This window comes from Salvelinus sp. IW2-2015, linkage group LG5 (assembly GCF_002910315.2).
Source record: "Salvelinus sp. IW2-2015 linkage group LG5, ASM291031v2, whole genome shotgun sequence".
Taxonomy (NCBI): domain Eukaryota; kingdom Metazoa; phylum Chordata; class Actinopteri; order Salmoniformes; family Salmonidae; genus Salvelinus; species Salvelinus sp. IW2-2015.
The window spans coordinates 4,169,965-4,192,837 of record NC_036844.1 but is presented as its reverse complement, the minus strand read 5'-3'; the positions used below and the strand labels follow the sequence as shown (position 1 = coordinate 4,192,837).

General features: G+C 41.8%; 1 protein-coding gene and 1 long non-coding RNA gene across 4 annotated transcripts in view; one reads left to right on the top strand and one right to left on the bottom strand.

Moving 5' to 3' along the window:
• Window positions 1–22,873, bottom strand: part of LOC111963818 (mitogen-activated protein kinase kinase kinase 1) — a 118,750-nt gene that overhangs the window by 86,643 nt on the left and 9,234 nt on the right. The window lies entirely within an intron of this gene.
• Window positions 7,407–9,721, top strand: LOC139027731 (uncharacterized). 2 transcript variants are annotated; one of them, XR_011479848.1, is made up of 4 exons: window positions 7,407–8,016; window positions 8,209–8,560; window positions 9,068–9,140; window positions 9,334–9,721. It is a non-coding gene; the product is annotated as an uncharacterized lncRNA (long non-coding RNA). The 2 variants fall into 2 exon arrangements; XR_011479847.1 differs by having other exon boundaries at window positions 7,407–8,560.

Below are 22,873 nucleotides of genomic sequence, written 5' to 3'. Positions count from 1 at the left end.
TGTAAGAAGGGCTATATAAATAAATTTGATTTGATTTGATTTAGTGAACCAGTTAGACAGCTGAAACGGAACTGAAAAAGGCAACGCAATCCCCACAACAACTTGTCAAGTCATGAGACTAAACAACCTGGTGGAGGTAGTTTTAAGTGGATCTTAAATTGGGATGACGTTTTAAATGAGTGCTTCCAAATCAATCAATGTGATGTAAGCCATTTTGCAGATGAATCTGGTTGCTTTTAGACCCATTAGTCTTATTAATGCTGATTCAAAGCACATCGGCAATGTTGCTTGTAAACAGTCAGAAAAATCTAATGAATGCAGTTTCAAAAGCAGGATTCTGTCCATCGTTTCCATGTTGAGAGAATCAGCCATGGAATAACTATTTTGACAAAGTGCGGCAGTGTTCCCAATAGAAGACAGCACCCAAGACAACACCCACTGAAACACAGAGTGGAATTCTGCCTCACTGAATGTTATCTTTATCATCAGGTAGCCTGCCCACACATATCACCCTCTATCTAGAGATGGGAGTGTGTGGGGGGCAGGGGAGCACGTGAGCATGAACATTTTAGCATCTATCACAAGTCACTCGTTCTCTAGAGAAACAACAGGTCCGGGGGAACAAACCCATTGACATATCATTCCAACACAATCAAATGGCCCGTCTGAACTAGACAAACATGAACATCTATCGTCAATTGTAATAACCTCAGCTGAGGGGACATTTCAGAAGTCGTGTTGAAGCTCTGTCTTTCGGCGTTAACTTCCTCGCAGGCAAGCAAACAAAACAGCAGTTTAGGTCAGAGAGGGGAAATACGTCCAAGCAGATATCCTGCAATATACATGCCTGACAGACTGAAACTGGTCAACCAATATCAAGAGGAGCAATTCCCCACTTCCGCTTCAGATCACGTGGACAGGCGAGGGACAAAAACAACAGCATGACCTGAGATATTTCACAAGATTTTGAAAGACGCATTCAACAAGCTGCCGGATTGAAACCATACACTGCCACCCCTGTCAATTCAGATAAAGGGTTAGTAAGATAGGTAGAGCAAAAATGATTGAGGGCCTCAATAGCAATCTGATGCAAAGATGGTAAAATCAGGCTTCCCTGCCTCTGAGACATTTTTAAGGGATTTACTACAGACAGAGGTGGTGTCATTGGGCGGAAATGCTACCGGTAGGTACAGTTGAAGTCAGAAGTTTACATACACTTTAGCCAAATACATTGAAACTCAGTTTTTCACAATTCCTGACATTTAATCCTAGTAAAAATTCCCTGTCTTAGGTCAATTAGGATGACCACTTTATTTTAAGAATGTGAAATATCAGAATAATAGTAGAGAGAATGATTTATTTCAGCTTTTATTTCTTTCATCACATTCCCAGTAGGTCAGAAGTTGACATACACTCAATTAGTATTTGGTAACATTAGTATTTGGTAACATTGCCTTTAAATTGTTTAACTTGGGTCAAACACCTTCCACAACAAGTTGGGTGAATTTTGGCCCATTCCTCCTGACAGAGCTGGTATAACTGAATCAGGTTTGTAGGCCTCCTTGCTCGCACACACTTTTTCAGTTCTGCCCACATATTTTATATAGGATTGAGGTCAGGGCTTTGTGATGGCAACTCCAATACCTTGACTTTGTTGTCCTTAAGCCATTTTACCACAACTTTGGAAGTATGCTTGGGGTCATTGTCCATTTGTAAGACCCATTTGCGACCAAGCTTTAGCTTCCTGACTGATGTCTTGAGATGTTGCTTCAATATATCCACATAATTTCCCTCATGATGCCATCTATTTGTGAAGTGCACCAGTCCCTCCTGCAGCAAAGCACCCCCACAACATGATGCTGCCACCCTCGTGCTTCACGGATGGGATGGTGTTCTTCGGCTTGCAAGCTTCCCCCTTTTTCCTCCAAACATAACGATGGTCATTATGACCAAACAGTTATATTTTGTTTCATCAGACCAGAGGACATTTTCTCCAAAAGGTACGATCTTTGTCCCCATGTGCAGTTGCTAATCGTAGTCTGGCTTTTGTATGGCGGTTTTGGAGCAGTGGCTTCTTCCGTGCTGAGCGGCCTTTCAGGTTATGTCGATATAGGACTCAATTTACTGTGGAAATAGATAATCTTGTACCTGTTTCCTCCAGCATCTTCACAAGGTCCTTTGCTGTTGTTCTGGATTGATTTGCACTTTTCGCACCAAAGTACSTTCATCTCTAGGAGACAGAACMCGTCTCCTTCCTGAGCGGTATGACGGCTGRGTGGTCCCATGGTGTTTATACTTGCATACTATTGTTTGTACAGATGAACGTGGTACCTTCAGGCATTTGGAAATTGCTCCCAAGGATGAACCAGACTTGTGGAGGTCTACAATTTTCTTTCTGAGGTCTTGGCTGATTTCTTTTSATTTTCCCATGATGTCAAGCAAAGAGGCACTGAGTTTGAAGGTAGGCCTTGAAATACATCCACAGGTACACCTCCAATTTACTCAAATTATATCAATTAGCCTATCAGAAGCTTCTAAAGKCATGACATAATTTTCTGGAATTTTCTAAGCTGTTTAAAGGCACAGTCAACTTAGTGTATGTAAACTTCTGACCCACTGGAATTGTGATACAGTGAATTATAAGTGAAATAATGTGTCAGTAAACAATTGTTGAAAAAATTACTTGTGTCATGCACAAAGTAGATGTCCTAACCGACTTGCCAAAACTATAGTTTGTTAACAAGAAATTTGTGGAGTGGTTGAAAAACTAGTTTTAATGACTCCAACCGAAGTGTATGTAAACCTCCGACTTCAACTGTAAGTAAAAAAAAATTGCTTTCCTAAAGATGATGCAACAAACACAACCATGACTTATTAAGAAGGCCAAAACCATGAAAATGTTTGAGCAGAGAGGGCGCCCCTTTGGAGACTTGAAGAACCAACTAACCTCTAGAAACATTGACTTTCTGCTGAAATTACCACAAGATTGATATCTTGACTACAATAGATTGACCTCAAGTGCTCTTTTAATGCTCTGAAAACAAAATATAATACAACTTGCTATTGACGTGCAGTATGTATCAGCATACTTGGTGCAGAGCACTTAAAGATGCACATCATGGAAGTTATAATATATTTACCAATTTCTCATCTCATGAAACCACACAAATCCTTAGTTTAAGGCAAATAATGACCTTAGCCTCTCAGTATCTGACAACAAGACATGTTCAATTCACAGTTGAGTTAATGCACAACTATGCTTGAGTAATGGCAGGTCTACCCCATTTAATAGCAATTTAGTTTGTTTCCCAACATTTTTCTAGCTGAGTTCTCTAGTTTTGATTTGAAACAAATACAAGAGTAGAAATCTACCAAATGTTGGACTAAAGCTGTGACACTGCCTTTGAAAGATCTCTCTATTCCATAATCACATATGATTTAGGCTGCTGACAGAATTAACTCATCAGGTATTCACTTTCTCTAGATCTTATATTTGGAAATAATCTGAAGCTTTCATTTAAGTGTTGCTAACTTCTGAATTGAGTGCTAGTAAGGCAGCATGCCATGGTCTCGCCTGCTAAATTTGTCTGATTGTAACGACTTTCCTCTTCTTCTGACGAGGAGTAAGAGATATCGGACCAATGTGCAGCGTGGTAAGTGTCCATTTTAATATATAAAACTGAACACTACAAAAATACAAAATAACAAAGTGAATGAACAAACGAAAATCGAAACAGTCCCGTATGGTACATACACAGGAAACAACCACCCACAAAACACAATGAAAAACAGGCTACCTAAATATGGCTCCCAATCAGAGACAACGACTGACACCTGCCTCTGATTGGGAACCATACTAGGCCAAACACATAGAAATATAACCATAGAACAAAACATAGAAAAACAACAGAATGCCCACCCCAACTCACGCCCTGACCAAACTAAAATAAAGACATAAAAAAGGAACTAAGGTCAGAACGTGACACTGATAAACTTCCAATATACAATTTAAAGTCACAAAAGTAGCTACACAATCAGTTTGTCTGAGTCATACCACTACAGCTGACGCAGGTGGCAAGTGGGAGCTTTGTGTGCTCATTGCTTAGTTCAGTGTCCATTGCTTGGCTCTGGAATGTAGATGGAATGCAAAGAGATTCCTCCCACCCAGAGTCTTTCAGAGTGCTCGGCCCCCACTGTGGTGGGGTGTATGGGGGGGAGGTCAGGACCCCACCATCTCCACACCTTACCTCTCACAGCGGGGGAATCCCCACTAACCTCACCTGGGAGCCCTCAGCATTCTCATCAACACACAAGCTGGGGGGCTCCAATTCTCACAAACCGAATACTTTTAGTGCAAATTTTTTTTATAAAAAAGTGTAACAACCTTATTCTCCAGTGGACAAATGCTTCACTTCTGCGGCAGGAACCAACGCTGAGCTGAAAGGCTTGGTTGGTTGGTGAGAGTTGATGTGGGTGAGGTGTTCCTATCCTAGGGGTATCTGTACTTTACTACTTATATTTTTGACTACTTTTACTTTTACTCCAATACATTCCTAAATAAAATATTGTACTTTTTACTCCATACATTTTCCCTGACACCAAATGCTCAGACAGGACAGCAATATGGTCCAATTCAGGCACCTATCAATATAACGTGTTGTCATCCCTACTGCCTCTAATCTGGCGGACTCACTAAACACAAATACTGTGTTTGGCTGGCTGGCTGGCTGGCTCAATCTCATTCTCTCTCTCTCCCTTTTCAAACAAGGCTTGGACAATCCAAATGCACGTGTCAAAGGCAGGTAGAGGACGCTATAGAAGGAATTCCAATGACAGCCTCAAAGAGAATAACTATGCAAAGTAGCTATTTCCTAGCTGGAAATGCAGTCAATGTGGCTCCTGGTGGCGTAGAACACYTAAACCCAAGCCACAGAGAACTATGAGCTGTGAGAACAGTAGTTCTCCCAACAATGCTAAAAGACTAAAATCTCAAGGTCTCTGGAACATTCTAGAAAAAGACACACACAACCACCAAACAAAGTGTGCTAGATGCCCTTTTGAGGGCCAAACTTGGTCTGAAGTWCACAAAAGCCATAATGTCTCTCTAATGAGACTCCATGGTTTCTTTGTTCAATGTTACACGGTGTAGTCCCACTTGCATGTTAATTTCACAAACAAAACATGACTTCCATGACTTCCTCTGCCGTGCATTCTAGTCATACCGGAGCTAAAGTAGACAGCTGCCGGTATCTTATCTATCTGACCTGCAAACATGGTTAAGTGTTACATCACTTTGCTGCCTCAGAAGTACAGTGGCCATAAAAGTGCAAACCTAGCAGGCATAGGTAATTTCCCCCAAGTTAATAAATACCTTCAGTGGATACATAAATAGTACAAAGTTCGTAAAACCACATGCTGTGTTCTTTGAATTTCAAAGGTGTTTCAGTTAATTGACGTTTTCTTATTAGACTGTCACAATTAATGGGCCGGCCTTGACTGTAATTCCTCAACCGACTGGCAAGCTATTGGACAGACAGAATGGAAATTGTCTTCTGCAAACTGTGTCATCACGATATAACTCTACATTGCACATTGTTCATACCGCAAGACAGCCCATGCATCCACCATTTAACATCCAAGTGTGGTAGTGTCACAGGTTCCCAATTCAGCTGGGAATATTATCACCATCCAGCCCTGACACTGCTCCCTAGGATACTGTTCCTAGGATATTGTTAAAGCACTCTTAAGGGGTCTGTCTACACAGAATAAGCAAACGGAGCGTAGCGCAGTGTTGCAATGTCATTTTTCGCCACGAAAGGGGTGGCTCCTTGTAGTGTGCGCTCCAACATTTGACGTACTCCTGTGCCACATGAACATTTTACCACGCTCTGTATCATCCCTTCCGTAGCCGTTGGGGATGTCTTGTGTAGGCAATGAAGCTTTCTTGGTTCCTTGATCTGATCTATAGGCTATGCATCAAAGTAGCCAATTTTGCATTGAAAAACAAATATAATCTCAGCGACTGTTCAAACAATAAACCAAACAACATTGTAGATTTATTACAATCCATCCCCAAAATGTATTTTGTTTAAAAGTAATAACTAGAGATTTCAGGCTACTAGTAAATACAGCTGCGAAATATGTGCTTTTTCTCCACGACCAAAACATGATAACATTCTATTTTTAGTTGATATGGGAGTGAATACACTCAAGCAGCATTTTAAACTGGGAAAATGTTACAGGTTACACTGGCAAGTATAAGAATATTTTCCAGGGCATATTATTTAATTATGAATGTGGTTATTTCACACAGAGCTGTGGGGAGCTAAAAGGCTAGCTAGCTTGCTATGTTTTTAGCCTAGCTAAAGCCAGCTACAGTGGTTCCTCCTTTAAAAGTTGCTCATACTGCGGACACTGCGTGCTGCCTCAGCATTCTGTGGCACGTCATTTAATTCTCAGCCATTTTTTATGTTACTGCAAGTTATTGCTAGTTTGACCACCAGAGGGCATCTTTGAGAAGTATTTGATAGTCTTCCATATTGCAGAGATGKGGGAGAACGGGGTTCAATCCCCCAAAGGGGAGGAAGGAGTAGGTTGTCCTTGTAAATAAGAATGAGTTCTTAACTGATTCCATATGTGTTATTTCATAGTTGTGTCTAAACTATTATTCTATAATGTAGAAAATAGTAAAAATATAGAAACATCCTGGAATGAGTAGGTGTGTCCAAACCTTTGACTGGTACTTGCTTAATTAATTTGATTAATATTATGGTGTTTCTATTCCACGAGAAACGCTCTGGGTAAATTCAGACAGTTTCGCTCTGGTTTATATTATTTGGTTTATATTGCCCATTCATTGTCAGTTAGAGACAGTAGTGCATTGGGACCCAAAAMCATAATCAGTGCTCTAACTCCCCCTTGGTCGTTAAGGCACATCTGGTCTGTGATAAACCCCTYTCCTTTCACACCTAGCTCGGCTATTAGACTATTCTTTAGTAAAGGTRGAATAGTCTATCGTTCAGCTATTAGCACTTTCCCAAACTTGCAACAAATGGATGTCTTTTTGTCGAGAGCAAAGCTTCTTTTATTTTCAAGTCAAAAATAATTTTTCGGAAAGTTACTTTATTTTCAATCAAATATAATTGTTCTGAAAGCTAAAACGAGGCTTCAAAGTAAAAAAAACAACAAATGTTTTCAATCAAATATTTTGGAATATTTTGGAACAAAATTTTATGCATTTTATTCCCCAAAAATATTTTGAAAACAAAACTCCAATTTCATTTCACTATCAACCACCCTCCATTTTGGCCATTTTTTGAGTGTCAGTTTGGCTACAACCAATACTGTTCAGCCTTTCTTTCCGACACAAAGGAAGTCATAGCGGACACCTACGAAGGACTGTGTGATGATGGCATCTCAGGTTAGCAGCACTGGGCGTTCTTCCGTTCAACATCTACATAGCTAGTAGTTAGCTCCTACGATTCAGTGTCGGTTCATAACATTCTACTATATTACATACATACCGTAGAATGATAAATCATGCAATTATTATTCTCAAGCTAGCCAAAGCATTTAGCTARGAACGCCTGTTCTCGCCATTTTCAGTTGAATTATTCTAACTTTATTTCATGGCAACTCATAAGCAGGCCATGTCATATTTGTTTCATAGTCGATATATAATCATATTTCATGACAGTGTAAGGGTTAGCTTTATTTACAGAAAGATAAAAGAAAACAATATGTCTGTCAGGGAATGCTATTTTGATGTCAGATGAAGAGTTAGACCAGAAAGTCAGTGACATTAGGGCAAGGATGCCCCATGCGGGCTTTAGAATGGTCAAAGGAAGTCTCAGAGCAAAGGGCCATCGTGTACAATGGCGAAGAGGCTTCGCAGCGTGTAGATGGTGCAGATATCATTGCCAGAATGATCCAGCMTCGTTGCATTGCTCGGCAAAAATACTCTGATCCTGCTCCCCTGTCTCTCGTCCACATTGATACAAATCATAAATTGATAAGGTACTAAAATGTATAATGTCTCCATCAAATCTAAGAAGTTATTTTAACTTTTTTATTCTTACTTATTTGTAGACAAATGTTCAATGATGTATGAAATAGGAGTTGTTCTTCATCAACTGGTAATACATAAATAATGAAGCAGGTTAATAGGTTAAACATTTCACTTTTAATTCCAATGCTTTTTTCCCCAAGATACAACATTGTCATCTTTAGCGGTATAGATGGATTTTCAAGGAAGGTAAGTATAGTATTGTGTATACATATTGCATTTTTCCCATCACCTAATGAACAACCACAATACCAGTCTGGTGTTAAGCCTTCTGTGCTGTATTGACGTATCCTGAAAATGACATCTGCTGCTTTAGATTGAACGGTCGGTCATATCTCAGTTATTGTTTTCATATCTACAAAAAACAAGCTGGTTTCTTTACTTTCAGAGTGCGAGCTGATCAAGGGGTCGAAAATGTAGATATTGCCAGATGTTCACTGTCCGAGGAACAGGCCGTGGAAGCTTTATTGCTGGCAAAAGTGACCATAACCAGAGGTAATGAAACTGTTCTGTGTTCTTTTTCTCTCATCTCTGCCTGTCTTGTACATGGAACCTGTCTCKCATGCACAGTTTGGAAGAAGAAGGATACCTTGACCTGTCGAATTCTATCCACCTCTTCTGTGTGGGATGTGTTACTGCCTCGTCTGCGGGCAGATCTGCAGCATTTCACAGAGAGTTGGAATAATCCCCCTTTAAGTACAGAGGCTAACCTAAGACCTCACTAGCTGTGGCATATCGGAATGCTCCAAACACCTGTGCACATTTTTGTTTTTGCCTTAGCACTACACAGCTCATTCAAATGATTAAGTCATCATCAAGCTTCAAGTGGTATTTATGTCTAATAATGACATTATCTTCTATTGTTTGTCCTCATGTGTCTGTTTTTCAGCATTAAGTACTCTTTGGCCACTTTAGTATGGACACCAGGTGAGACAACACACACACATTAACAGTCTCTCTCCTTCACTTCATCCCTCTCCCCCTTCTCCCTAAATCCTCTAGGTTATATCAGCTGTGTCGGTGAACCCCTCCCGCATCTGAACTGGCTGACACAGAGGGCAAAGCATGATCAGAGGTGAGAGGTCAGGTCAACAGGAAGTATTATTAAAAAGAGATGCTTTACATTGAAATACAGACAGAGATGTAGTAGTCCCAGAGTTAATGATCCAAGGTCAGTTTTGCATTTCACCTCCTGATGATTATGATAAATGAAAAAAAAACAAGGCTTAATCATACTCTCTCTCTATCCATATGTCTCTCGTCTGCAGGTATGTTTTGAGGTGAGAGYGGAAGCCAGTCCCGTCATCGCCACCTCACCCGCTCTTAAGATAACTTTCGGGTTGACTGGGAGCCCAAGGCTGGTTAGGAGACACTGTTAGAGACACTATGTAATTGTGATGAACTGAGAGGATATTAGGGTAGCACTGTAATTCATGAATCATATGCTGTCTGCCTCTGTTCTTACCTCTTTCCCTTTCTGTCTTCTACACCTCGTCTTTCTTACTCGTTTTATAATGCACACCATATGTGCATTGAAGTACAGAGTGAACTTGTATTTATAATATAACATTACAATTATCATAATTATAATGCATGTATTATGTATTTCAAACACCTGGATAATGAACTTCTTTCAATAAAGCGTTTCACATTCTCCACTGGTTGAAATTAAGTATCTCATTGAAATACTATCCTGTGTCCTCAGATTAATGCAAATGAAGGGAGTTAGATATGCACGTTTTATTTCTGTATATATGAATTACAAATCAGCCTMTACTTAAATCATGTTTCTAGTCTATTGCATAGTTACAGTGTGTAATCATTGATGTCCCAGAAGCAGGAGTGGTAAACACCGTTGAAGTGTATAATTGTAATGCATACATGCAGACACAGCATCATTCAAATAATGGAGTTTGAAATGACTGAAAAATAATGTCTCAGAGATTCATACTTGAACCGCACCTTTTTTTGCCAAGGAAGAGTACATGATCAGTGAATATATTCAATGTACAGGCTACAATGTGGGAATCTCATGCGTGGTAATAACTACAGTACATGTATATAGGACGTGCATCCTTGGCACAATAAAGTTATTATATTCTACTCAATCCATAGGATTCATTAATGCCATTCAGACCTGAAGTTGATACAGCAACTCTGATAGCTGAGGTTCTTAGATTGGTATGAATATTAGTTCAGAACCTAACGTTTTGGGGTCCATACACAGATCGGCTACATACTGTAGTAGCAAGCTACAGGTCCATAGGCACACAGATCGGCTACATACTGTAGCTAGCTACACATCCATAAGCATACAGTTATTTTCATCCATCCACTACACATTAAGCAAGTAAATAGTTAGCTAACGTTAGCTATGCTACTTAAGCTGCATTACACGGCAAGGCAAGCTAACACAATTGTACATTCAATTTGCAGTAAATGCTTTAGCTAGCTAGATTCTTTACATCCACTGTTTCCCAAGATGACAGCCTGGTTTGCTAGTTTTCTCAGGAGTCCCTAAAACATTAAACAACACGAATTACAAGTCAAACTGTACTCATGTCATAACACCAGCTAGCTAGCTGGCTAATGTTAGCTAGTCAGTTAACTTGCAAAGTAGCAATTTTTGTAAATTAACTTTATGACAAAAAATATGCACAATCGTTTGTCTCTACATTAACTAACATATTCCTCTCAATTGTATGTTTTTAGCTTGACTCGTTATGACGTTATAACTACTTATATCTGCTTCCCCCGTAATGTTTTGTCAGCCATCTTTGCTMAAGAAAGTCACCAGGGACAGGAGGCACGCGTCAAATTCGTCATTGGAACCACTCGATATGATTGGTCATATAAAAYCCTTGGGACCCAAATGRGTGTGTGCTCTAACTCCCCCTMGTGGTGGTCTGGAGCAATGAACCCGTGACGCTGGGTACCCCTAAGTCCCGCGGTGTAAGCTCGCAACTTTTAAAGGAGGAACRACTGTAGCTACTACTAGCAAGGAAAGGCGACTCTTTCTTGTTTTCACAAAATGAAAACAAAAATAAAATACGTTGCCATTGCCCCCTTGTGAATGGGAGTGGGACCGTCAAGGATATCATGTTACCAAAAGGTGTCCCCGCTACTCCAAAAATCCCACTCCACCCACGTGCATGCATGCACACATAGATCAGCGGAATGGAGCTTGTAGTAACCTTTAGTCTGTAGCTGGATAACTGTGTATATAGCAGAGAAGCTAGCATGGGAGTCTGCAGATATAGTTCATGAACTGCCCATGACTTTTCCTCATTTATATTGGATGAGATACTGGCTGCTGCAGTCATGAGTGGACCTCTCTCTGAGATAATGTTTGGAGCTGCTGTCCTTGTGCACATCAGGATCCTCGCGGGAGAGGAAAGCTAACAGGGGGAAAACAATGGAGCTCGCACAGGGCCCATAGGGGTACATGCATGAAACGCAAAGCACAAAACACTTTAAAAAATGTCCAAACTCAAAAACCCAGAACTCCATGGGAGCCCCTCTCAGGACAAGGGTGGCTAGTACATGGGGCAGTGGTTGACACCCCCCTACCCTCTAACTATCCCTCTTTCTTTCATTKTCCCTCGCTCGCTCCACTCACCCGTCCTCACAGTGAGCAGAGGCAACAGCAGCAGCACATTTCACAGGATTTCAGCAGGCCCTCCCCAGTCACATGTGAGAGCGACTCGATTCATGGTGAGAATCTGGGCCAAATCTACCCAGAGAATTACATGCATGGCCTCTCCTCTAGCACTACTGACAGGGAGGAAGAGAGAAAAAGAGAGCGTGCGAGAGGGAGAGCAATATGCAAAGTTGGCACTGCAGTCGAACTGCAAAGTTCTCTTCTCTGTGGAGCGGTAGATAAGTGAGGCTGACTGTCAGAGGCTACCAGAAGTCGTTTTTGACTAGACTACCAGGCAACAGCTCTATCGTAAGACAAGATAGTATCTCGCAAAGAAACCCAGAGCCTCTAACAACATGTGTAATCTCTTCCGAGACTCATTCAAACTGGCTCGTGGATAGTTGAAAAAAAGTGCTTCCCTCGCCGTCGTCAAAGGCAGGGGACACTCTAATGAGGGTGAAAAGATGAATAACACAGCAGCATTCAGCCAYGCACAAGCCAGCGTTTTCAGCAATCTGCTTGAGGAAACGTGGCTTGAAACAAAACAACTTGATCTGGGGGATGTGAGGAGGCCAAGGCAGCTGCCCAGATGAACACACTGTGGAAGAAAGGCGTGGCTAAGTAGGCATTTCCAAGCCCTTCCATAAACAACTCAGGCTGTAACTAATGAGGGGTAAAGTAGAGTCAAGGGACCCTCCTCGTTACGTTACAAGAGGGGCTTGGAATCAGAAGAGAGGGCCCCACAATGTATGCCTTTTCCCAGTGTTGATCTGCCAGCTACCCCCCTATGGACATACATGGAGCGTGTGCCTGGGAGAGGACCAATCAGTTGGCTCTGACACCGTCTTGTTTACAAGCTGATCGCCCATGGCGAAACCCAGAGGGGATCGGGAGTGAAAATAACAATCTATCACCCAAGCTACGATTTCAACTTTCAGTTTATCAACACGTAATGTGGTTGTAAAATTATACTTGGCAATCTGGGCCACAACAGCCTCTGGGATGAAACACAAGAGCTATTGATCCATTTTTTCCTGATATTACAGGATTCCCCACTGAGGTTACAGTAGCTATGAGCGCTTAAGTTTCTCTCAAAAATGTATACCTCCACTGCTCATTTTTTGGATCTCACACGCCAGTCACCTTTTTTAAAATTTGTTTTACCTTTTTTTAACTAGGCAAGTCAGTTAAGAACAAATTCCTATATTCAATGGCGGCCTAGGAACAGTGGATTAACTGCCTTGTTCTGAATGACAGACTTTTACCTTGTCAGCTGAGGGATTTGATCTTGCAACCTTTTGATTACTAGTCCAACACTCTAACCACTAGGCTACCTGCCGCCCCTGACCGGCCTGACGCTGTTTTTGACTTGGGGTTCACTAACAGCGCACGTAACTCACAATTCCTATTCCGTCACCCTCCATACAGCCTCATAGTGTTCAATAATTGAACGATTCTTAATAAAGCTACTTTTAGGCCTTAATTAATCCCTTATTAAGGTAATAAATGAAAGTTCACGTGAGTTACTTGGTATAAATACATCAGAAAGACTAGGTCATATATATTTTATTTCAGACAATTCAAAGCAAGGTCCTCATACGCATAAATGGCCAGCTATAGTTATGCGACTCAACTCCTTCGGGTAGAACAGAGTTGGCACAACTTGTTTGTTTTCTCTCACAATTTACCACAAGTGGACTCCAATCAAGTCGTAGAAACATCTCAAGGATGATCAATGGAAACAGYATGCACCTGAGCTTTTGAGTCTAATAGCAAAGGMTCTGAATACTTATGTAAATAAGGTATTTATTTAATTATTTTTAATAAAAGTGCAACAAATTCGAAAAACTTGTTTTCGCATTGGCATAATGAGGTATTGTGTGTAGATTGTTGAGGATTTMTATTTATTTAATCCATTTTAGAATAAGCCTGTAACGTAACAAAACGTGGAAAAAGTCAAGGGGTCTGAATACTTTCCAAACGCACTGTATATTCAGTAAATGACTCTAGCCTCTCTCACCTCCACAAGCCTCCAGAACACTCACATAATATTTCATACTCTTTGTTATTATTTCCTTACTTGCTGCTTCAAATTTGAAGGAGTGTGTAGTATCAGTGCCATATGATTTTAGGAGGCCTATTTTCAGAACATGTCGTCACGTGAAAGTGTGTGTGTGTGTGTGTGTGTGTGTGTATACACGTCTGTGTGTATGTGGGCTGTGTTGAATGCGTCTACTGAGGGCCTGCAAGAGACCCGTTGTTTTAACTGGTAATCTGACCCTGTTTAGGCGGGAACCCATGTGTTTACTTTTCACATGTAATCTCCAGCTTGCCTCGTCCTGCTGCTAACTAAACAGAATCTGGGAGGGGCGACCCTAGGCCTGCCAACACGCCTAATGGGGATGGAAATATCCAGGCCTTTTGTTGGCGGCCTCCAGCTCTTAGCGTTGAGCTAACCCGGGCTTTAAACAGACGGTTCTGGTGACTGTGGGGAGGCCCGGGCAGGCTGGTTAGACAAAATGTAAACCCCACCTCCGAACCTGAAGAGTCCAGTGCTACCACTGAGGCAGGGCTACAGAAACAGGCCTACTACCAGGCTTCGCGCTCTCTCAACAACGCATGACCATTGGAAAGGTTATCAGATAAAGACTTAGTTAAAGATAGCCGTTAAATCTAGGCTTATGTGTATCCAGATTTTCATACCGACCTTGTGCCATACCAGGATATTCGGRAATACTGGATTTGAACACAKGGGCCGCTGTTTTCAAAACACACTGAGGATATGTAATCCGAAGGTTAGCAATGCTAACAAGTACATGTAAAATCCCATAGAGAATGCTAACTAAATGATAACAAGCGTATTGCAAACTATCTTATACAGTCTCTGGCCTAAACTATACAAGTACCGGAAAAATGCTACTCACAGTTTGCTGCATGCACAAAWCAAACAGACAGCAAGGCTCTTGATCCAGGAGGGGATTCTCTGTTGTTACCAAGCGAAGCTTGATTTTGGAAGAAGCTAACCACATAACTAGATAGCTAACTAGCTATTAAAGGCACAACTGGAGAGCATTTAGCAAGTTTTAGACAGCTAACTTAATAGTTAAAAGATATCTAGCTGGTAAACATTTAGTTGTGAATTTAGTACTGTAACTAGATCATCTGGCACGTGCAACACAAAAGTGAGTGACTCACAAGGCTCCGGTCTCTGGTCGTTGAGTGTTTGTAAACAAACACCACGTGACTGGGGACTGCCAGTGAGCTTCACAATGACAAATTATGTGACAGGTGAAATGAAGAATGCAATCTTCTTCATCTACTAACATATGTGACCCGTTTCAGGAAACTAGGCGTATGTCGCGAGTCACTACTTCACAGGAGAGCCGTTTGAATGTAAACTTTTAAAAAAWATATCTAAATAGTTTTTGGGGCAGAAATGCCTTCTCGAACATGTGAACTTTCATAACAACAAACTTGTATGCCATATGTAAATACGAATAAAAGTGTTAAATTACSAGCCTAGTTGATTAAGCCACAGAAAAWAATCAGCAACCTTCCCGCTAGCCATGATTGGCTGAGATAATGAGTGGCCTGGACATGGCGAGAGATGAGTTTGGATTGGTCTGCCATATAGCATGCTTCTGTCTATTTGAGCTGGTCAGTATGTGTAGGGTAATCCTGTCTAAAGCGGCTTTATTTATTTTTCATTGCATATTAAAACTTAACAAAATACTCCAGTATGCAAGTATCCATTTCAATAGAACATCACTGCAACACCTTTTTCAGAACACTCTCGTCTGAGTGTAGCAGAGCGCAGAATAACTGAGGAATTTACAAACGCTCAACACTGGTTGAATATGMCCGGTGTCAGTAAACGTCAGCAAAAAAGCATAATTCAATTGTTGCCAGGAGCACAGTTACAGTCACCCAACGCTCAGGATAACATGAAAACTGCCTAACCAGCTCTGCTAGGGTGAGTAAAATGGTCAGAGTTTGGGTGGGGGCTGAAGTTTAAGATGATTCGTATGGCATTGCACACGGTCAGTGTGAACCAGAGTGACTTGATACAACAACGGGCCAAGCAAGCTGTACAAACAAAAAACTGAAATGACACAGGACGTCTTATTTAAATTAAAGGTGCTGCCGTGAGCGTTCATTCATGTATACGGGTACGTGTCTAGCTACAGTTTAAGATACAAGTTTCTAATTTTGTCATAAAGTTATTTTCATTGCAAGTTAAAGCTTACTGCTAGCTAGCTAGCTGATGTTAAATGGCTGGCTCGCTAGCAAACATTACGTTTATGATCTGTGTGTAGTAATACTATCTCAGAATGCCATTATTTGGTTAACTTTAGCTAGCTATGACAATCGGTTTGTATTGCCAGTACTCTATGGATTAGGATTACGGTTAATTATTTCGCTAGCATGTCTAAACAAAACACTCCACTTCACCAGATGATTATATGACCCATTAAGTTAGCCAGGTGTGTCTGAAGGTGATTATGGCTATCTATTGTATAATAATGCCAAAATAGGACACAAACACTTTGGTGGAAAGCTGCTGCCAACCCATGTGAAAAGCAGCACTGTGGCATCTCTACAAGGAATCGATGACGACACTTGGTACGTAAAACATAAACAACACGTTTTGATTATTTGATTGGCACTACTTTTATTGATCTCACATTATTTCTGTATTTTCCAGAGGTTTGTGTAGTCTGGCTGTGTGTTATCATTTTAACTTCCAGTTTCCAAGATTACGTTTCTGTATGCAGTGCTGCTGCTCTGCACATTTGTAGATAAGTGAAACTTACCTGACAGTGTAGCATCAAAAAATGATATTGATACYATTTACATTACTTTTTCTTTTCATTAACTTATCTTAATGTTCTTCTGTTTTTTTGCAGGTACACTATCCTTCTGACCCTATGCAGCCAGGTCCCATCTACTTTTTAACTAAAGTGGGCAAAACAAGAGKAAGTTTGTGCTCTGGTATTGTGCCTGGCGGACCATGCAAAAGCTCCAGCACAGTCTGGAACTTTACTTCCTCATCACAGGCCACAACCAAGTTTGCCCCCGACTAGTGCTTCAGCCTCATCAAGCAGCGCTTCAGAAAGACCAGAGTTAACAGTTTGTCTGAGATTCCTGGTGTTGTGAAGGACAGCACTGTGACAGGGGTTAACATCCCACAGCTGGTTGGACTGGAGGATGGTATGGTGCGGGTGGAAAGCTATCTGCTGGCAACAACACCTGACTCCGTACTTTATGCCGCTGCCACAGTTCAAGCAGTACCAGCACTTCAGGTGAATATCATTTTCATTGCATTGTATGATGTTATTCTTCTTTTCTAAACTTAGGAGGTGAATTGATGWGATTGATTTGATGTTGTGCAAGGTTGTAATGTCTTCTACATTTTTTGTATTTGTTATTTCCTGTTTTACAGCTTTGATGCTCTGGAGCCTGGTGCTGTCGTCGCCAAGGAGCGTTCAGACTCYGTCGGGACCAGGTTTCAGTTGCTGAGCAACGCTAACATCCTTCCTCCCATAGATGGTCTGCCTGCACCAGCACCACCTAGACAAATGTATATTTTTGAGAAGATCAGAGAGTTTTGCAACGAAGAGGCTATGGACATCACATGCCCTGCACCTAAGTCAAGGGCAGGACAGAAACAGGCCCACGAATATAGAATCCCTTGTTCATGCGTTGTTCGGACGGACCAGTCATCAGCACCATCCGCAGTGCCTCTATTCATATTACTCTCTAACACACACTCCATACGTTTCTGCAATCATTTTTTTATCCTGCTGCTCAGCCACTTTACCCCTGATTGTATGCATATAACTACCTGATCTATCACTGATATTGTTATTGATATTGTTCTTGTACATAATGTATATTATTTTATTTATATTGACACTATCTATTTCTGATATTGCTACTATGCAAGTAACCATTTGGCTGTACCATTTAAACCTTCTGTAGAGACCCATCCACTTGGCAAGATGTGGCTGGGGGTTATAGCATTTCTTTCACATGACCCGAATGGGAAAACGTATGAGTGAGCATTTGAAATAAGAGCAAGATCAAACGAGCAGGATCAAACATGTTTGCAAATATCTTTGATACAGATGTTTATTAGAAACTTCTGGGGTAGCTAGTTAGCTTGAGCTTGGTACCATCCTAGCTAGCACAAATGCAACCAGCCTGAAAACAAAGACCAGTATAAACTGCAGTTATTTTCAATATTCTCAGCAATGATTTAGGAATCCATGTGAGTAAGTATTAACTAGGTAGCCACTTGTTATTCTCCTATTCATGAAAATATCTAGCTAGCCAGCTACTTAACCCTGTTGCCCAAAGCTTACTTTATAAGCAGCTAGCTTGCTTCAACTGGCCGGATCGGGTATTTTTTAAATATTTTTTTTCACCTTTATTTCACCAGGTAGGCCAGTTGAGAACAAGTTCTCATTTACAACTGCGACCTGGCCAAGATAAAGCAAAGCAGTGCGACAAAACCAACAACACAGAGTTACACATGGTACAAACAAAAGTACAGTCAATAACACAATAGAAAAATCTGTATACAGTGTGTGCAAATGAAGTAAGGAGGTAAGGCAATAAATAGACAAAAGTGGCGAAGTAATTACAATTTAGAAATTAACACTAGAGTGATAGATGTGCAGATGAGGATGTGCAAGTAGAAATACAGGTGTGCAAAAAGAGCAGAAAAACAAAAACAAATATGGGGATGAGGTAGGTAGTTGGATGGGGTATTTAATGCAATAAAATGCAAATTAATTACTTAAAAATCATACAATGTTGAATTTCTGGATTTTTGATTCGTCTCTCACAGTTGAAGTGTACCTATGATAAAGAAATTACAGACCTCTACATGCTTTGTAGGTAGAAAACCTGCAAAATCGGCAGTGTATCAAATACTTGTTCTCCCCACTGTATATATTATTTATATATGCTTTTATAATGCTTTTGAATGTCAACCCGGTATTTCCCGCCAAAACCAGAAGTATCTGGGAAAAAAGTTATTTATTCTCGGATGGAACATTTGTAAAATACCGGGAAAATATTCAACCCAAATACATTCCCCTTGACTTATCCACATTTTGTGTGTTACAGCCTGAATTCAACATCTATGATATATATATATACAGTGGGGAGAACAAGTATTTGATACACTGCCGATTTTGCAGGTTTTCCTACTTACAAAGCATGTAGAGGTCTGTCATTTTTATCATAGGTACACTTCAACTGTTGAGAGACGGAATCTCAAAACAAAAGTCCGAAAATCACATTGTATGATTTTTAAGTAATTAATTTGCATTTTATTGCATGACATAAGTATTTGATCAACCTACCAACCAGTAAGAATTCCGGCTCTCCACAGACCTGTTAGTTTTTCTTTAAGAGCCCTCCTGTTCTCCACTCATTACCTGTATTAACTGCACCTGTTTGAACTCGTTACTGTATAAAAGACACCTGTCCACACACTCAATCAAAACAGACTCCAACCTCTCCACAATGGGCCAAGACCAGAGAGCTGCGTGTAAGGACATCAGGGATAATTGTAGACCTGTACAAGGCTGGGATGGGCTACAGGACATAGGCAAGCAGCTTGATGAGAAGGTAACACTGTTGGCACAATTATTAGAAAATGGAAGAAGTTCAAGATGACGGTCAATCACCTCGGTCTATTGGCTCCATGCAAGATCTCACCTCGTGGGGCATCAATGATCATGAGGATGTGAGGGATCAGCCAGAACTACACGGCAGGACCTGGTCAATGACCTGAAGAGAGCTGGGACCACAGTCTCAAAGAAAAACCATTAGTAACACACTACGCCGTCATGGATTAAAATCCTGCAGCGCACGCAAGGTCCCCTGCTCAAGCCAGCGCATGTCCAGGCCCGTCTGAAGTTTGCAATGACCATCTGGATGATCCACGAGGAGGAATGGGAGAAGGTCATGTGGTCTGATGAGACAAAAATAGAGCTTTTTGCTCTAAAACTCCACTCGCCGTGTTTGGAGGAATAGAAGGATGAGTACAACCCAAGAACACCATCCCAACGTGAAGCATGGAGTGGAAACATCATTCTTTGGGGACGCTTTTCTGCAAAGGGGACAGGACGACTGCACCGTATGAGGGGAGGATGGATGGGGCCATGTATCGCGAGATCTACACCAACAACCTCCTTCCTCAGTAAGAGCATTGAAGATGGTCGTGGCTGGGTTCTTCCAGCATGACAACGACCCGAAACACACAGCCAGGGCAACTAAGGAGTGGCTCCGTAAGAAGCATCTAAGGTCCTGGAGTGGCCTAGCCAGTCTCCAGACCTGAACCCAATAGAAAATCTTTGGAGGGAGCCGAAAGTCGTATTGCCCAGCGACAGCCCCGAACCTGAAGGATCTGGAGAAGGTCTGTATGGAGGAGTGGGCCAAAATCCCTGCTGCAGTGTGTGCAAACCTGGTCAAGAACTACAGGAAACGTATGATCTCCTGTAATTGCAAAACTAAGGTTTCTGTACCAAATATTAAGTTCTGCTTTTCTGATGTATCAAATACTTATGTCATGCAATAAAATGCAAATTAATTACTTAAAAATCATACAATGTGATTTTCTGGATTTTTGTTTTAGATTCCGTCTCTCCACAGTTGAAGTTACCTATGATAAAAATGACAGACCTCTACTGCTTTGTAAGTAGGAAAACCTGCAAAATCATCAGTGTATCAAATACTTGTTCTCCCCACTGTATATATCTCACCCATCTACAGACAATATCCCATAATGACAAAGTGAAAACATGTTTTTAGAAATATTGTTAATATGTTGAAAATGAAAATACATACTGTAAATATCTCATTTAAATACACTGCTCAAAAAAATAAGGAACACTTAAACAACACAATGTAACTCCAAGTCAATCACACTTCTTGAAATCAAACTGTCCACTTAGGAAGCAACACTGATTGACAATAATTTCACATGCTGTTGTGCAAATGGAATAGACAAAATGTGGAAATTATAGGCAATTAGCAAGACACCCCCAAAAAAGGAGTGATTCTGCAGGTGGTGACCACAGACCACTTCTCATTCCTATGCTTCCTGGCTGATGTTTTGGTCACTTTTGAATGCTGGCGGTGCTCTCACTCTAGTGGTAGCATGAGACGGAGTCTACAACCACACAAGTGGCTCAGGTAGTGCAGTCATCCAGGATGGCACATCAATGCGAGCTGTGGCAAAAAGGTTTGCTGTGTCTGTCAGCGTAGTGTCCAGAGCATGGAGGCGCTACCAGGAGACAGGCCAGTACATCAGGAGACGTGGAGGAGGCCGTAGGAGGGCAACAACCCAGCAGCAGGACCGCTACCTCCGCCTTTGTGCAAGGAGGTGCACTGCCAGAGCCCTGCAAAATGACCTCCAGCAGGCCACAAATGTGCAGTGTTCAGCATAATGGTCTCACAAGGGTCTGAGGATCTCATCTCGGTACCTAATCAGTCAGGCTACCTCTGGCGAGCACATGGAGGGCTGTGCGGCCCCACAAAGAAATGCCACCCCACACCATGACTGACCTACCGCCAAACCGGTCATGCTGGAGGATGTTGCAGGCAGCAGAACATTCTCCACGGCGTCTCCAGACTCTGTCACGTCTGTCACATGTGCTCATGTGCTCAGTGTGAACCTGCTTTCATCTGTGAAGACACAGGGCGCCAGTGGCGAATTTGCCAATCTTGGTGTTCTCTGGCAAATGCCAAACGTCCTGCACGGTGCTGGGCTGTAAGCACACCCCACCTGTGGACGTCGGGCCCTCATACACCCTCATGGAGTCTGTTTCTGACCGTTTGAGCAGACACATGACATTGTGTGCCTGCTGGAGGTCATTTTGCAGGGCTCTGGCAGTGCACCTCCTTGCACAAAGGCGGAGGTAGCGGTCCTGCTCTGCGGTGTTGCCCTCCTACGGCCTCCTCCACGTCTCCTGATGTACTGGCCTGTCTCCTGGTAGCGCCTCCATGCTCTGGACACTACGCTGACAGACACAGCAAACCTTTTTGCCACAGCTCGCATTGATGTGCCATCCTGGATGAACTGCACTACCTGAGCCACTTGTGTGGGTTGTAGACTCCGTCTCATGCTACCACTAGAGTGAGAGCACCGCCAGCATTCAAAAGTGACCAAAACATCAGCCAGGAAGCATAGGAATTGAGAAGTTGTCTGTGGTCACCACCTGCAGAATCACTCCTTTTTTGGGTGTGTCTTGCTAATTGCCTATAATTTCCACCTCTTGTCTATTCCATTTGCACAACAGCATGTGAAATTTATTGTCAATCAGTGTTGCTTCCTAAGTGGACAGTTTGATTTCACAGAAGTGTGATTGACTTGGAGTTACATTGTGTTGTTTAAGTGTTCCCTTTATTTTTTTGAGCAGTGTATGTATTCACACTCCTGAGTCAATACTTTGTATATGCGCCTTTGTCAGCGAATACAGCTGTAAGTCTTTCTGGGTAAGTCTGTTACAATTACGGCACCGGATTCACGCGAATGACTGGGATTTGGGCCTGGTCTGGGAGCAGCAGTAAATTCTTTGCGTCCGACTCATTAAAGAAAAAATCTTCGTCCAGTTTCGGGCGTAAGAGATGGTGGCAGAAACATTATGTACAAAATAAGTTACAAACAACGCGAAAAAACACACAAAATAGATCAATTGGTTAGGAGTCCGTACGACCGAATTGTTCTAWTTTGGGGATTTGTTTCGGTTTGTTTGTAACTTATTTTGTACATAATGTTTCTGCCAATGTGTCTGCCACCGAAGGATTTACTGCTGGTCCCGGACCAGGCCCAAATCCCAGTCATTTGCGTGAATAGGAGACGCCTTTACAGGGGACACAGATCAGGGTGACTTGTGAGAATTACTCGGCGAATGGGTAGCCCTCCACTATCCATCCTATTGGCCAATTTGCAATCATTGGAGAATGAACTGGATGAGCTCCGTTCGAGACTATCCTACCAACGGGACATTAAAAACTGTAATATCTTATGTTTCACCGAGTCGTGGCAGAACGACCACATGGATAATATACAGTTGGCTGGGTTGTCCGGCAAGACAGAACAGCTACCTCCGGTAAGACGAGGGGTGGTGGTCTGTGTCTACTTGTCAATA